Below are 14,452 nucleotides of genomic sequence, written 5' to 3'. Positions count from 1 at the left end.
TTAATATAATTTACTGGAAAATCTGTTCAATTTCATAGACAGTAGCTGTGGCTGTCTATTAGTTAACACAGTTATTAGTTTGGATCTACATTTGCATGTAAATGTTTCATTTACATATGCTAATGTTTTTATTATTATTATTATCATCTGTGCTGTTTCGTATCTAATCCCTTTCTGACTGATTTTTAATCAGCGAGTATCCAAATGTCTATAATGTAGAGACAGAGTCAGAATAGCTACGTTTTAATGGTTGTCAATAGATTATTTTTCACATAGCCTAGGTTTTTATTTTAAAACTGCTAAACTGGAATGTTCCCTTAACGTTCGTATAAAACTTTTTTTAAACTGGATGTTTGAACTTTTAGAGAACATTCAGAAATAACGTTTCAAAACATAAGAACGTTAGCAAAACATTCTAGCACCGCTCGTCCTGTTCCTTTAGGTTTATTATGTTGCAATTATAATGAAGAATGTCTTTATAAAGCTCTAGCAGATTACACCATTAAAACAGACACAGAAAAGAGCAACTAGGAGATCACACAGTTTATCAGCTTGTTATGTGAACCTCCGTGAACAGCGTAGAAGTCCTTCACCTTCCCACATATAGGATATGGCAAGCCGTTAAGACTTTCAATCATTCCCAGGATATGAATTATTGATTTCAACAAGTCAATTTTCACTTCTTGATATCAACAATGACTTCATCACTAGTTAAATGTCACCATCTGCCATTCAAATTCAATTGTTGATATAAAGAATTGATTTCTACTAGTTGAAATTCCCATTTCACATATCAGAAATACAATTCTTACTAGTAAAAATCTTTATTTTTGATATCAATAATTACGTGATTACTAGTGCAAATGTCTGTTCTTGATATCGACAATTGAATTGCTACGAGTATGTTCATTTTTGATATCAATAATTTGATTGTAACTTGTGACAATGCTAATTTGTTATCATGAATGTGATTGTTACTAAAGCAAGAAAGCCATTTTAGATATCTGAGATTACTCTCCTAATTATTAATATCAGAAATACATTTTCAGATGTCAGAAATAACATGTTGAAATACATTTACAGATATCAAGAATTAACATGTAAACTAGTGAAAACTAAATTCTTTATATCAGGAATTTAGATTTTACCAGTAACAAAGCAATTATTGATGTAAAAAAATATTATTTTTACTAATAAGAATTGTACTTCTGGTGTGTGAAACTGGAATTTCAACTAAGAAATCAATTCTTGATATCAACAGTTTGGTATTATTATACATTATGGTGACAGTGAAAATACAATGATCAAGAATTACAGTTCTTACAAGTTGAAATTTAATTCTTGATATTAGGAATTCATATTTCTGCGAGTGATGATGTCATTGTTGATTTAAAAAATTAACTTTAATTTTTACTCATGGAAAAGCAATTCCTGATGTCAAAAATTATGGCAAGCCGTTTTAGCTTAAATTGTACCCAGCGTTACTCGTCGTAATTGCATTTTTACTAGTAAGAATTCAATTAGAGAGCTCTACAATTCAATTCTTACGAGTAGCAATTACAATTACAGAGCTCTCTAATTGAATTTTTACTAGTAAAAAAACGAATTAAAGATATGTATAATTGCAGAGCTCTGTAATTGAATTAAAGAGCTCTCTATTTTGAATTGCTACTAGTAAGAATTGAATTGTAGAGCTCTCTATTTGGAATTGCTAGTAAGAATTGAATTGTAGAGCTCTCTAATTGGAATTGCTACTAGTAAGAATTGAATTGTAGAGCTTTCTAATTGGAATTGCTACTAGTAAGAATTGAATTGTAGAGCTTTCTAATTGGAATTGCTACTAGTAAGAATTGAATTGTAGAGCAGCTCTCTAATTGGAATTGCTACTAGTAAGAATTGAATTGTAGAGCAGCTCTCTAATTGGAATTGCTACTAGTAAGAATTGAATTGTAGAGCAGCTCTCTAATTGGAATTGCTACTAATAAGAATTGAATTGTAGAGCTCTCTAATTGGAATTGCTACTAGTAAGAATTGAATTGTAGAGCTCTCTAATTGGAATTGCTACTAGTAAGAATTGAATTGTAGAGCTTTCTAATTGGAATTGCTACTAGTAAGAATTGAATTGTAGAGCTTTCTAATTGGAATTGCTACTAGTAAGAATTGAATTGTAGAGCAGCTCTCTAATTGGAATTGCTACTAGTAAGAATTGAATTGTAGAGCAGCTCTCTAATTGGAATTGCTACTAGTAAGAATTGAATTGTAGAGCAGCTCTCTAATTGGAATTGCTACTAGTAAGAATTGAATTGTAGAGCTTTCTAATTGGAATTGCTACTAGTAAGAATTGAATTGTAGAGCTCTCTAATTGGAATTGCTACTAGTAAGAATTGAATTGTAGAGCTCTCTAATTGGAATTGCTACTAGTAAGAATTGAATTGTAGAGCTCTCTAATTGAACTCTTACTAGTAAAAATGCAATTACGACGAGTAATGCTGAGTACAATTTAAGCTAAAACGGCTTGCCATAAAAAATGGCCATTGTTATTAGTAAAAAATTCACTTCCTGATGCCAAGTAGCATTTTAACTAGTGAAAAATGAATTGTTGATATCACAAATCACAGATTAAAAGTCAAAACGGCTTGCCATACCACCTAACCTCCCACGTTCTGAAATATAGACGATGACAGCACCGCGTGACACTATTATTGCATGAAATAAGCTCTCAAAAGAAAAGCAATCTAGCTAGAGGACAAAAACATCTATAGAGGAGAGCGTGTTTGTCAGGAGGGTTATAAAGCAGCGCTTGGACGGCAGGTTTCTCAGCGAAGCCCTTGAGAGCACCTGCTCGCTGCACATTAGCTGTGTTACAGAAGCACGAGGCGATAATGACATTCAGCATCTGAGTTTATGAGGGTCTCGCGAGGACACCGCAGGCTTCATGCGTGCGCCATCAACAGCTCATGCATGTGCTATAAGGATTGAGACACTGTTAGCAAAGATTTGTGCTGCAGAACAACTTTTTTAATGCAAAGACCAAATATTCGGATGCATAGGCTAACTTAAGGAAAGACAAGGGTTTGAATTTAAGATATACTTCTCCAGTTGATTGATTACTTTAAGAAATGCAAGTTTTCTGAAATGTTATGTTTAAAGGGATGGTTCGGAGTAAAATCAACCCAGGGTCCTTTGCACCATGACCTCGAGCCAACACCCCCCCAGAAGCCCTTTTCCCTTGGTCGAACATTATTAAAGTTAGAGCTTATTTAGAGATATCAGCCGGATGGGTTAGTGCAGGCGCTAATGGATCCAAGGCTGTATCCCGTAAATTACCCCACTAATAATGCCCAGAATGGCACCAAACTTCTATAGTACAAATAGGTTCTGTATTCATAAAACTCATAACTCATAAAAAGTACATCAGGAGTTTATTTATTTAAACACTTGCCTGACGGCTCATGCTACCGCTAACCCGGACGTCAACGTCACTTCCGTGATTTGGGAAAAGCACGTAAAAGTCCTGGCAGAAAGCGATGCATAAGGATGTAGTGTAACGACGCCCAGTTCCAGGAATGCTCTAATATTGTGTTGGTAGTGCCAGTTTGCAACAATTATTAGTTAACACTAAGTTGTCAACACTTAAAAAAATAATAATTCGTCGTTACACTACATCCTTACACATCTCTTTCTGCAGGACTTTTACATGCTTTTCCCAAATCACTGAAGTGACGTTGACGTCCGGGTTAGCGGTAGCATTAGCCGTCAGGCAAGTGTTATTTAAATAAACTCCTGATGTACTTACAAACTTTCCAATGCCTCGTTTTATGAGTACAGAACCTATCTGTACTACTGTAGAAGTTTGGTACCATTCTGGGCATTATTAGTGGGGTAATTTACGAGAAACATCATTGGATCCGTTAGCGCCTGCACTAAGCCATCCGGCTGATATCTCTAAATAATCTCCAACTTTAATAATGTTCGACCAAGGGGAAAGGGCTTCTGGGGGGGTGTTTGGCTCGAGGACATGGTGCAAAGGACCCTAGGTTGATTTTACTCCGAATCATCCCTTTAAATATGCAAATAAAGAAAAACTTACACAGGGGATTTTTCTCTTTTTTAATCACTCCATAAATCAGAAAATACTGTCAACAGCCAAAAAAAAAAAAAAAAAAAAACGAACAAAATGTCCTATAAATCAGGTGAATGATATATGAACGAACATTTAGAATATAGATATGAATGAAACTGTAAAGTTTGGTGTGTGAAGCTGCTGAAGTGCTGATTGAAATCTACATATGCAAATAAAATAAACACTAAATGTGCATTGTGTATATTCTCTTCCCACTACTCTGAAGCATGTCATGAAAAGCCAAAAATCTCAAAATTGTCCAGTGCATGAAAAAACATTATTATAGCGTCTTGCCTTAAAAATAACAATGGCACCATATAAATTCACTCTGGTATCTGACAGCCTGTGAAATAATCCTGTTCCTCCTCTTCTCACCGACCGGCTGCAAGCCTGAACGAAGATCAGCTTTATCACACAGAGCAAATAACATATATGAATATAAAAATGAGAACAATTCTGCTCTAAACTGCTGTTATCTTCATCCAGAGGGAAGATCACTGGCGATATCTCAGAGGAGATTCAGGCGTGTCTTCCTGTAATTATGTCCAAACTGCACCAGAATGGAGTTATTTCATTTAAACGGTAGAATGACGAAGGTCGGAAACATTTTGCATTTGAAGCAGGCAATTAAAAACTTCAGCTATACTGTAATGCAGAGATTCCCAAACTTTGACCTAAAACATTTACTTGAGATTTTAAGTTAATATTTCAATCATTTAACAACCAGTGTTGGGGGTGTCGAACAGTGAAGGGTGGCCTCACGACATCTGGTCGTACGATGTGTATGATGTCATTGACATTTAAAGGGGTGATGAACTGAGAAATCAAATTTACCTTTAGCTTTTGACATATAAGAGATCATCATACTATAATAATATCCTGTAAGTTTCAGAACTGAAAACTACCTTGTTAGTCCAATAAAAGCTTTTATAGACATCAGGCTCAGCAAACGACTCGTTTTTCAAAGTGGGGAACTATGACGTCAAAGAGGATAAAACACCGCCTCCACAAAAGAAGATCAACGCCTACTTCAACACGGCCTGTTTAGCCCCGCCCACCGATTCGCCCAAACATGCTAAATAACATAGGACGACATGATGATTGCTAAACCGGATCGAGCTACTTCCAAGCAATAAACATGCTGTTTACTAAATATTGTGCGTGCCTGTTTGTGGAAGAAGGCAGTCTGCATTAAGCTTCCTTAGGATTCCAGCATGGTTAAACTTTATTAAATCAGTCGATCACAATTTCCCGACGGATCTGCCAGCAACATGTAAGTAACCATGTGTACTCTAATGCCTGATCTGCGATCAGTGATTTCTGATGTGTAATTATTCAAGTTCAGATATCTTTCTCTTAAAATCGTTCAATACTGTTTATGCATCAGTGACTAAACGATCAACTTCACATAATTTCTCGTAGTATTATGAAAATAATCTTTTTTAAACTGTTATTAAATTAACGTACAGAAAGCGATCAAAGAACGATCCCTTTCCATTCGCCCAAGCTGTCAATCAAACAGCACAGCGCGAGCCGCGAGAGCTTATCTGGACACTTACCAAACTCGTGATGAAATAATGACACTGTTACACTACACAACGAAGCTCTTACTGTGTATTCACATCGTGTTTGCATTGTGATTTGGTGTAAGCATTTGTGAGAGTGCAAAAATTGCGTTGCAATGATAAGATCTTTATTCACGCGATCAACAGACTGTCTGTCATCCGCTCAGTGCTCATCATGCTGCAACCTTTCATGTGATGGAATAGATTTAAATATAATGCTTTAAACGATACTTTTCACGATTTGTTATCTCGATAGCTGTAATAGTAAAAACGAAGTAAAAGTTTTCGAGAGAGTTCATGTAATACTAGCTATTTCATATGCAAGCATGTCAGCCAATCACAGCAGTGGGCGTTTTCACTGCAGTCTCACAGCAGACACGCCCCTTAAAACGGAGCGTTCAAACCTGAGGCTGAAATCAGGCTTGGAAAAATGGCTTTTATTTATAAATTATGACAATTTTTGATGTAAAAATCATACTAACATTATAAGGGCACCCCAGGCAACATTATAAAATAATAAAACAATCCAGTTCATGACCCCTTTAAAAAGACTTTTTAAAGCAAATAAGTGACTCTAAAAAATCTAACACCCAGCAATGTGTAATTTCTTTGCATCTCCTTTCGAATACAACATTCAAATTACTAGACAAACAAGTAATAAAAACTCAGTGAGTGTTTTAGCGCAATTTTCTGACGTCATGGGATCACAACACTAAGAGATAGTAAATGTTTTTATGTTTTTTTTTTGTTTTTTTTTTTGTGCGTTCCCGAGATTAGACCTTCCTTAACATAATGCCGAAAACCCGAAGTCTCTAGGTGGTCTGGTTGAGGAGGAGATAGAAGTGCAAGATTGGTGCGCACAGACAGAACAGAAATCATGAGTTAACAATCGCAATTTTGTCCGTAGGAAAATTGCGCTAAAAATTATATCCTGAGAAAAGTGGATTTTGAGGGGTATAGCGCCATAGACCTCCATTCATTCTACACTCGTCCTGTGAGCGCCCTCATGTGGAGCCAGAGTGGAACTGCAACCAGTTCAGAAGCCGGAAGTTTACTGGGAGTGGAACTTCTCCCCTTATTAGACATTCTCTGGTTGAATTCTACTGGTGTCGCGTTCCAATTTTAAAGCCAAACCCCCTCATGGAAGAAGAAAATCCGTCATGTTTACATCAGGATCAATTAAACGTTGCGTTTTCAAAAGTATGTGAAGTTCGCAGCATAGACTTTTTAAAACTAAACATTCAGCAAACATAATGGGAACATTAGTTTGGAATGTTCTCCGAACGTTCTGAATTTTTTAAAATTGTGTATTGCAAGGTTTTCTAATTTCTTTTATGTGTATTTATGTGGTGATATATATGTACTGTGAAGCCAGAGACAATTTTCAGGGATAATAAGTAAAATAAAGTAAAGAAACAAGTAGCAACGTTTAAAAAACGTTAGCGTACCATCCAACTAAAATGTTTCCGATTTTTTTTTTCAATGATCGATGTATAAATAACATTTTGAGAAGGTTTTTAAAGACCAGACAACTTTGATCGAACATTTTATTAACGTTGATGGGAGAACGTTTGCTCATAACTTTAAGAGAACCTTGCCAGAACATTCTGAGAATGTTAGCTGGGATTTTTGGCATTAAATGTAATAAAACGATCCCCGTACGCTCTTCTCATCAGTCTCCGTGTGGCTGTAATGTGATTCGCTGCATGTTCACGTGTGTCAGATTCAAACCTGATCAGATGGAGCTGCTGACCTCCTGTTGTCACTCCCATAAGGCCATGTTTTCTCCCATCATCCATCACTGCTGTCATGTCCAGCTCAGCGGCCGCAGGGGATTGGTAGATGTGAGCTCTGATTGTGCGCGACAACCTCATTACGAGCCGAGCACAGCTCCCGCTTTCATCATGAGCGATGCATGTCAGTCTTCTCCAGCATCAGATCTCTGGAGGCTTGAAGAAATCATGCAAACTACAAAAGCTACACATTTTTCACTTAAATATAATTTGCATTAACATGCAAAAATGTACTCTGAAAAAGTTTTGCATGAATAATTCAGTACCGTTTCGTGAACCGCCTAATCCAAAAGATCTGATTCAAAATAACGATTCATTCACAAATCTTGCTCATTATGTGATCCTGGTACCTTGCAAACACATTTTTGTTATATTAACCAGATATCTTGCTCTCTGGAGATGGTTTAAATTGAGAAATGCTCTGGTGATTTCCATATTTGTGTGCAATATGCATCAGTCAGGACTGCGGATGCAACAACTGAAACTAAATGCGCTCTCACCAGCAGACAAACACTGAGGAAACACCATCAAACACACACTGATCCTCATGATGTTCCTCTGCAGACGGCCTCTCTCGCCCACGCTTCTCTGAGGAACACACGGGGATAATGAGACACACATGAGCCTCCTCCAGACCGTCTGTGTGTGTGTGTGTGTGTGTGTGTGTGTGTGTGTGTGTGTGTGTGTCCAGCAGGAGGCAGCGTTCTGGAACTCATGCAGACCTTCAGCTCTCCTGCTGCTTCTCATCACTCTTGTTTTCTGACAGAAAGAGAAACAGTTTGTGTTTCTCAGCGCAGTCGGGTTCCCCTCGCTGACCTCTGAATGCCCACTGGAATAGTAGGATGAATATTATTACATGAATATTGCAGAGTAAGAGTAGAATGCTAGTATGCTGAATTCAGCACTAGTGTACTGGTTACTGCACAGCACACAGTGAACACTGAATCCCAGCTAATGGAACGTTCTGGCAAGGTTCGTTCAAACTCATGAACAAACGTTCCTCCAGTAACCCTAAATAGAATGTTCGTTCTTGTTTCATTCAAAAGTAACGTTCTTATGTTTTAAGAATGATCAAACGGAACGGCATCTTTGTTTGATGTGTTGACGTAATTTCCACTGAAACAGGAAGTTAAGGCGGGACATATTGAATGGCTCCGCCCCCTTTTCAAATAGCCAATGGTGTTTAGTTTACCTCACAGACTGACGGCACCATGGAAGCGAATCCGAGCGCCGATGATACGCTGGATTCAATAGTAGAGGTGTGAATAAATTCTACTCATTTCATTCTTAACCAATGTAGAGTTGGAAAACGGTATAAAACTCGAGCGTTTGAGCAACAGAACACACACTCCAACACATATTGCTCTGTGACGTGTCAACGGTCGCTTTGGCCAGGTGGTGTTTATAGCAGAGGGGGCGGAGCTTCATATTCTAGAGAGCATTTGATTGGACAGAAGATGTGATGAAAAGCGGTGATGTCATAAAAATCCCTGATCTATATTAGTCGAAGTGAGATTCTGAGGGCCCTATCTTTCACCCAGCACAATTGACTTTGTACACCGACGCATGTATCATTCCTATGTTGCACCCGACGCACAGCGGACTTTTCCCTCCACAGACGCACGTCGGTAAATTAGGGAATGAACTTGCGCTCCCAGGGGCGGTTCAGGGAAAAGAGGAGGCGTGTTCCGGCGCAAACGTTCCCTGGTGCTATTTTACAGTTTCAGAAAACAATTCCACCACTGACCAGGAAAAACCTCGTCTAAAGTCAGTGGCGCATGTTATTCTTTTAAGGGCGCGTGCTTGTCCATAATCAATGTAGCGTGTGCACAACGCACATACACTTTGATTCTCTCATCTACACAGAAGCAGCCGTTCCCATTTTTGCAAATCATACATTACAAGAAAAAATATTCCACACGAGGGAAATCATTGTTGTGTCCATGAAGATGTGAAAAAATAGGCATAAATCTAGCTTACACATTTACCCAAATTATTATAAGCCTGTTTAACCGAAGCTAATCTGGGTGTGTTTCTCCATCCCCAATGTCACTTCTCTGTGTTTTACGGCCCTGACGAGAACGTCGGTCTCCTCGGCTGTGAACCGCTCCTGGCAAATCCGCCGTTGCAATAGCAATCCGCCATGGAACAAGCGCGCCTGCTCTTAAAGGGAATGTGAGATGACGCTCTGATTGGTTTATTTCACGTTACACCCAAACCACACCTATGAGTAATGAAGCGACTTCAGACCAACCCATTTTAGATTTGCGTCGGGCACAAGAGTCATTTATCCCGCCGGTATAATAGCAACAGCGCCAGAGATCCGCCCACAATGTTACTTGCGTTTCGCGTTTGATACTTGCGTTTCAGATCGTTAAAATAGGGCCCCATGTTTTGAATGCTTATATCTTCTAATGCGAATTTTGTCATTGTTTTGAAACACTGTTATTCATAACCTTAAGGCTAACATATTCATCATCATCATCATCATCTTCTTCCTCTTATCCGGGGCCGGGTCGCGGGGTCAGCAGTCTAAGCAGAGATGCCCAGACTTCCCTCTCCCTAGACACTTCCTCCAGCTCTTCCGGGGGGACACCGAGGCGTTCCCAGGCCAGCTGGGAGACATAGTCCCTCCAGCGTGTCCTAGGTCTTCCCCGGGGCCTCCTCCCAGTGGGACGCGCCCGGAACACCTTCCCGGGAAGGCGTCCAGGAGGCATCCGGAACAGATGCCCGAGCCACCTCAGCTGACCCCTCTCGATGTGGAGGAGCAGCGGCTCTACTCTGAGCTCCTCCCGAGTCACCGAGCTTCTCACCCTATCTCTAAGGGATCGCCCAGCCACCCTGCGGAGAAAGCTCATTTCGGCCGCCTGTATCCGGGATCTTGTCCTTTCAGTCATGACCCACAGCTCATGACCATAGGTGAGAGTAGGAACGTAGATTGACCAGTAAATCGACAGTCAATTCTTCACCACGACAGACCGGTACATCGACCGCATTACTGCAGAAGCTGCACCGATCCGTCTGTCAATCCCGTTCCGTCCTTCCCTCACTCGTGAACATATTCATACTAAAAGCTAAAAAACTTGCATTTTGATTTCAGGGGGCCTTTAACGTCTGCATAACCAAAAATCACTGTCTTTATTGTTCAGAGAACTATCAGAAATAACGTCAGCATAGCATAATACTGAAAGGATGATTATGGGATGTGAAGTGTGTTCAACAGAATATACAGACCTCCTGTTTTAATCCTTTATCATCACCACCACTTATACACATTATATCATTATATCAATTACTTTTAATGATCTCAGAAGTATCCGCTGGGGAGATTTTTGATTTGCTACTGATTATATAATTTATAATGTTGCATAATGGACTAATTACTGTCATTGTTCGGATCAACTAAGAGACATTTTTGTAAGTTCACTGAACTCGCACACACATAGTCTGTGGTGATGCAATTATTAAGAGAGCGAAAGGGACGTTTGGAGAGTTTAAAAAGTGAGAATGCTGTGAACTATACACACACTTGCCTCGGGTGAATTCTTCTCCGTCAGGTTTTATGTCGGAAACAATCTTCCAGGCTGAAGTAAAGGAGAGTTCGTCTGTATCGCTCCACCGCCTGAGGGACACAAACACAAACGGGACGACCTCAGATGACCTCAGTGTGTTTATTCTAGTATGCTTAATAGACAGCAGGTTCCCTTAAAGATTCTGATCAAATCATTCAGATAAATACATGCGTTTCTTCCTGGAGCTGCTGAGATTAGAGTCGGAGACGCTTGCAATGCGATAATATGTTCAGGCAGATGTCTAGAGGTCTGATGGCTGTTATCAAACGGGTCCTGTGGGCTCTGAAGTTCATGCCGCATGTATAGATAATATATGGTGTTCAGCAGCCAAACAATCAGACGAGTCCTGCTGTGTGCAAGATTTAGCTTTAGCGTTAAACACACAAACACATGCTTTTCTATCCTCTAAACTCTCATATAAACCTTTTTACATTTTCACATCATCATCATTAAGACATTTCTTAGTTGTTTATCAAGTCGTTTTCCTCATGGAGAACATTAGTTGCTGGCAATTTCAGATTTTAGAAGACTTGAATTTGAAATGTAATGTTGGGAGGCAAAACAGAAGGTGTTTTGGAGAGGGAAAATAATTTTAATAATTAAAGATGAAAGTTCTGTCATCATTTACACGCCGTCACGTTGATCCAAACTCGTATGAGTTTTTTTCTTCTGTGAAACATAAAAGATGTTTAGCAGAATGTGTATGTTGCTCTTTTCAATACTCATGGATTCAATACAATAAATGTACTACAGACAGACCGATAGACAGACAGACAGACAGACAGATGATAGACACAGACAGAGAAGTAGATAGACAGACAGATGATAGACAGACAGACGATAGACAGACAGACAGACAGATAGATGATAGACAGATAGACACAGACAGACAGACGATAGACAGACAGACGATAGACAGACAGACAGACAGATAGACAGACAGATGATAGACAGATAGACACAGACAGACAGACGATAGACAGACAGACGATAGACAGACAGATAGACACAGACAGACAGACAGACACAGACAGAGAAGTAGATAGACAGACAGACAGACAGATGATAGACAGATAGACACAGACAGACAGACGATAGACAGACAGACAGACGATAGACAGACAGACAGACAGATAGACAGACAGACGATAGACAGACAGACAGACAGACAGACAGATGATAGACACAGACAGAGAAGTAGATAGACAGACAGATGATAGACAGACAGACGATAGACAGACAGACAGACAGATAGATGATAGACAGATAGACACAGACAGACAGACGATAGACAGACAGACGATAGACAGACAGACAGACAGATAGACAGACAGATGATAGACAGATAGACACAGACAGACAGACGATAGACAGACAGACGATAGACAGACAGATAGACACAGACAGACAGACAGACACAGACAGAGAAGTAGATAGACAGACAGACAGACAGATGATAGACAGATAGACACAGACAGACAGACGATAGACAGACAGACAGACGATAGACAGACAGACAGACAGATAGACACAGACAGACAGACGATAGACAGACAGACGATAGACAGACAGATAGACACAGACAGACAGACAGATAGACAGACAGACAGATAGACACAGACAGACAGACGATAGACAGACAGATAGACACAGACAGACAGACGATAGACAGACAGACGATAGACAGACAGATAGACACAGACAGACAGACAGATAGACAGACACAGACAGAGAAGTAGATAGACAGACAGACAGACAGACAGACAGACAGATGATAGACACAGACAGACAGACGATAGACAGACAGACAGACGATAGACAGACAGACAGACAGATAGACACAGACAGACAGACGATTGACAGACAGACGATAGACAGACAGATAGACACAGACAGACAGACAGATAGACAGACAGATAGACACAGACAGACAGACAGATAGACAGACAGATAGACACAGACAGACAGACGATAGACAGACAGACGATAGACAGACAGATAGACACAGACAGACAGACAGATAGACAGACACAGACAGAGAAGTAGATAGACAGACAGACAGATAGACAGACAGATGATAGACAGATAGACACAGACAGACAGACGATAGACAGACAGACAGATGATAGACACAGACAGACAGACAGATGATAGACAGACAGATATATATATACATATATATATATATAGATATAGATATATATATAGATATATAGATATGTAAATACTGTGCAAACACACACACACACACCTTATAATTAAAACATGAACATTTCTGCATGAGTTCATCTCTATTAAGCTAAAGAAGCAGATACAGTATAATGAGTGTTCAAACTTCTCTCAAATTAACTAAACAGCACAGCAATTACACAAACAAGAACAAGTCATTTAAACACATTCAACTGCGCTCTCTCTCTCTCTCTCTCTCTCTCTCTCTCTCTCTCTCTCAATTTCTCTCTCTCTCTCTCTCTCTCTCCACTGTTTGTTGGAGTGTTTTCAGTTTTCTACTACCTCATGAGAATTTAATGAATGCAGACAGACACTCGATCTGTATCGAGTGGAAATGCCAGTGTGTGTGTGTGTGTGTTAAAATATAATCTACAGACACTATTTTTGCCGTTGCTGTAATTTTGGGTTTAATCATGCTAAATCAGGAACATATGCAATCATTCAGAGTCCAGCAGGATATTTTTATTTCAGTTAATGTCAAAAATATTTTTCTGCCTTTAGTTTCAGTTTTAGTTAACTATAAAAACCCTGGTTCAAAGTATCATGAGACCAGTGTTGTGTATCGAACCGAATCCTGACACGAGTGTGTTGTTAAAATATGAGGCACACACACACACACATATCATCAAACACACACTCTTAAGTGTAATTACATCCTATAATGCTCAGCGCTCTCAGTGTGCATGATGGATTATGGCATGACACCATTATTTAGCTGAAAAATGATTAATGGTGTATGAGCTCCATAAACACTGGAACTGAGAGACAAGCTCACCGAGAGCGTCTCTGACCCTCACACACACCTCTGGAATAAACACACACCATGAAATATGGGCCGCATTAAAGACTTATTGTTCTCCTAGTGACAGGAGGAGCAGAATTCATTCAGCATTCGTCCAAGAGCGATAAACTCTTCATTATAACTCCAGACGTCTGTATAAAAGCACTGGCACTAATGCTAAGCTCAGAAAAACACAGTCTTCAATGGTGCGACAGACGTCTGACATAAGACAAAAACAATCAATCACTCGTAAAACATCTACTATTGCATAAAATATTTGCAATTTAAATGTCGCTGGCAAAAAAATAACTATTGCATCACTTCTGAAGAGCCGTCAATGCTGAAAGATGCAGTCCGAATGATGCCGAATGATGCTAACTAGACTAGCT

Source organism: Squalius cephalus (assembly GCF_949319135.1).
Source record: "Squalius cephalus genome assembly, chromosome: 4".
NCBI lineage: Eukaryota > Metazoa > Chordata > Actinopteri > Cypriniformes > Leuciscidae > Squalius > Squalius cephalus.
The sequence above is the reverse complement of the archived record's forward strand: the minus strand, read 5'-3'. Positions refer to the sequence as shown.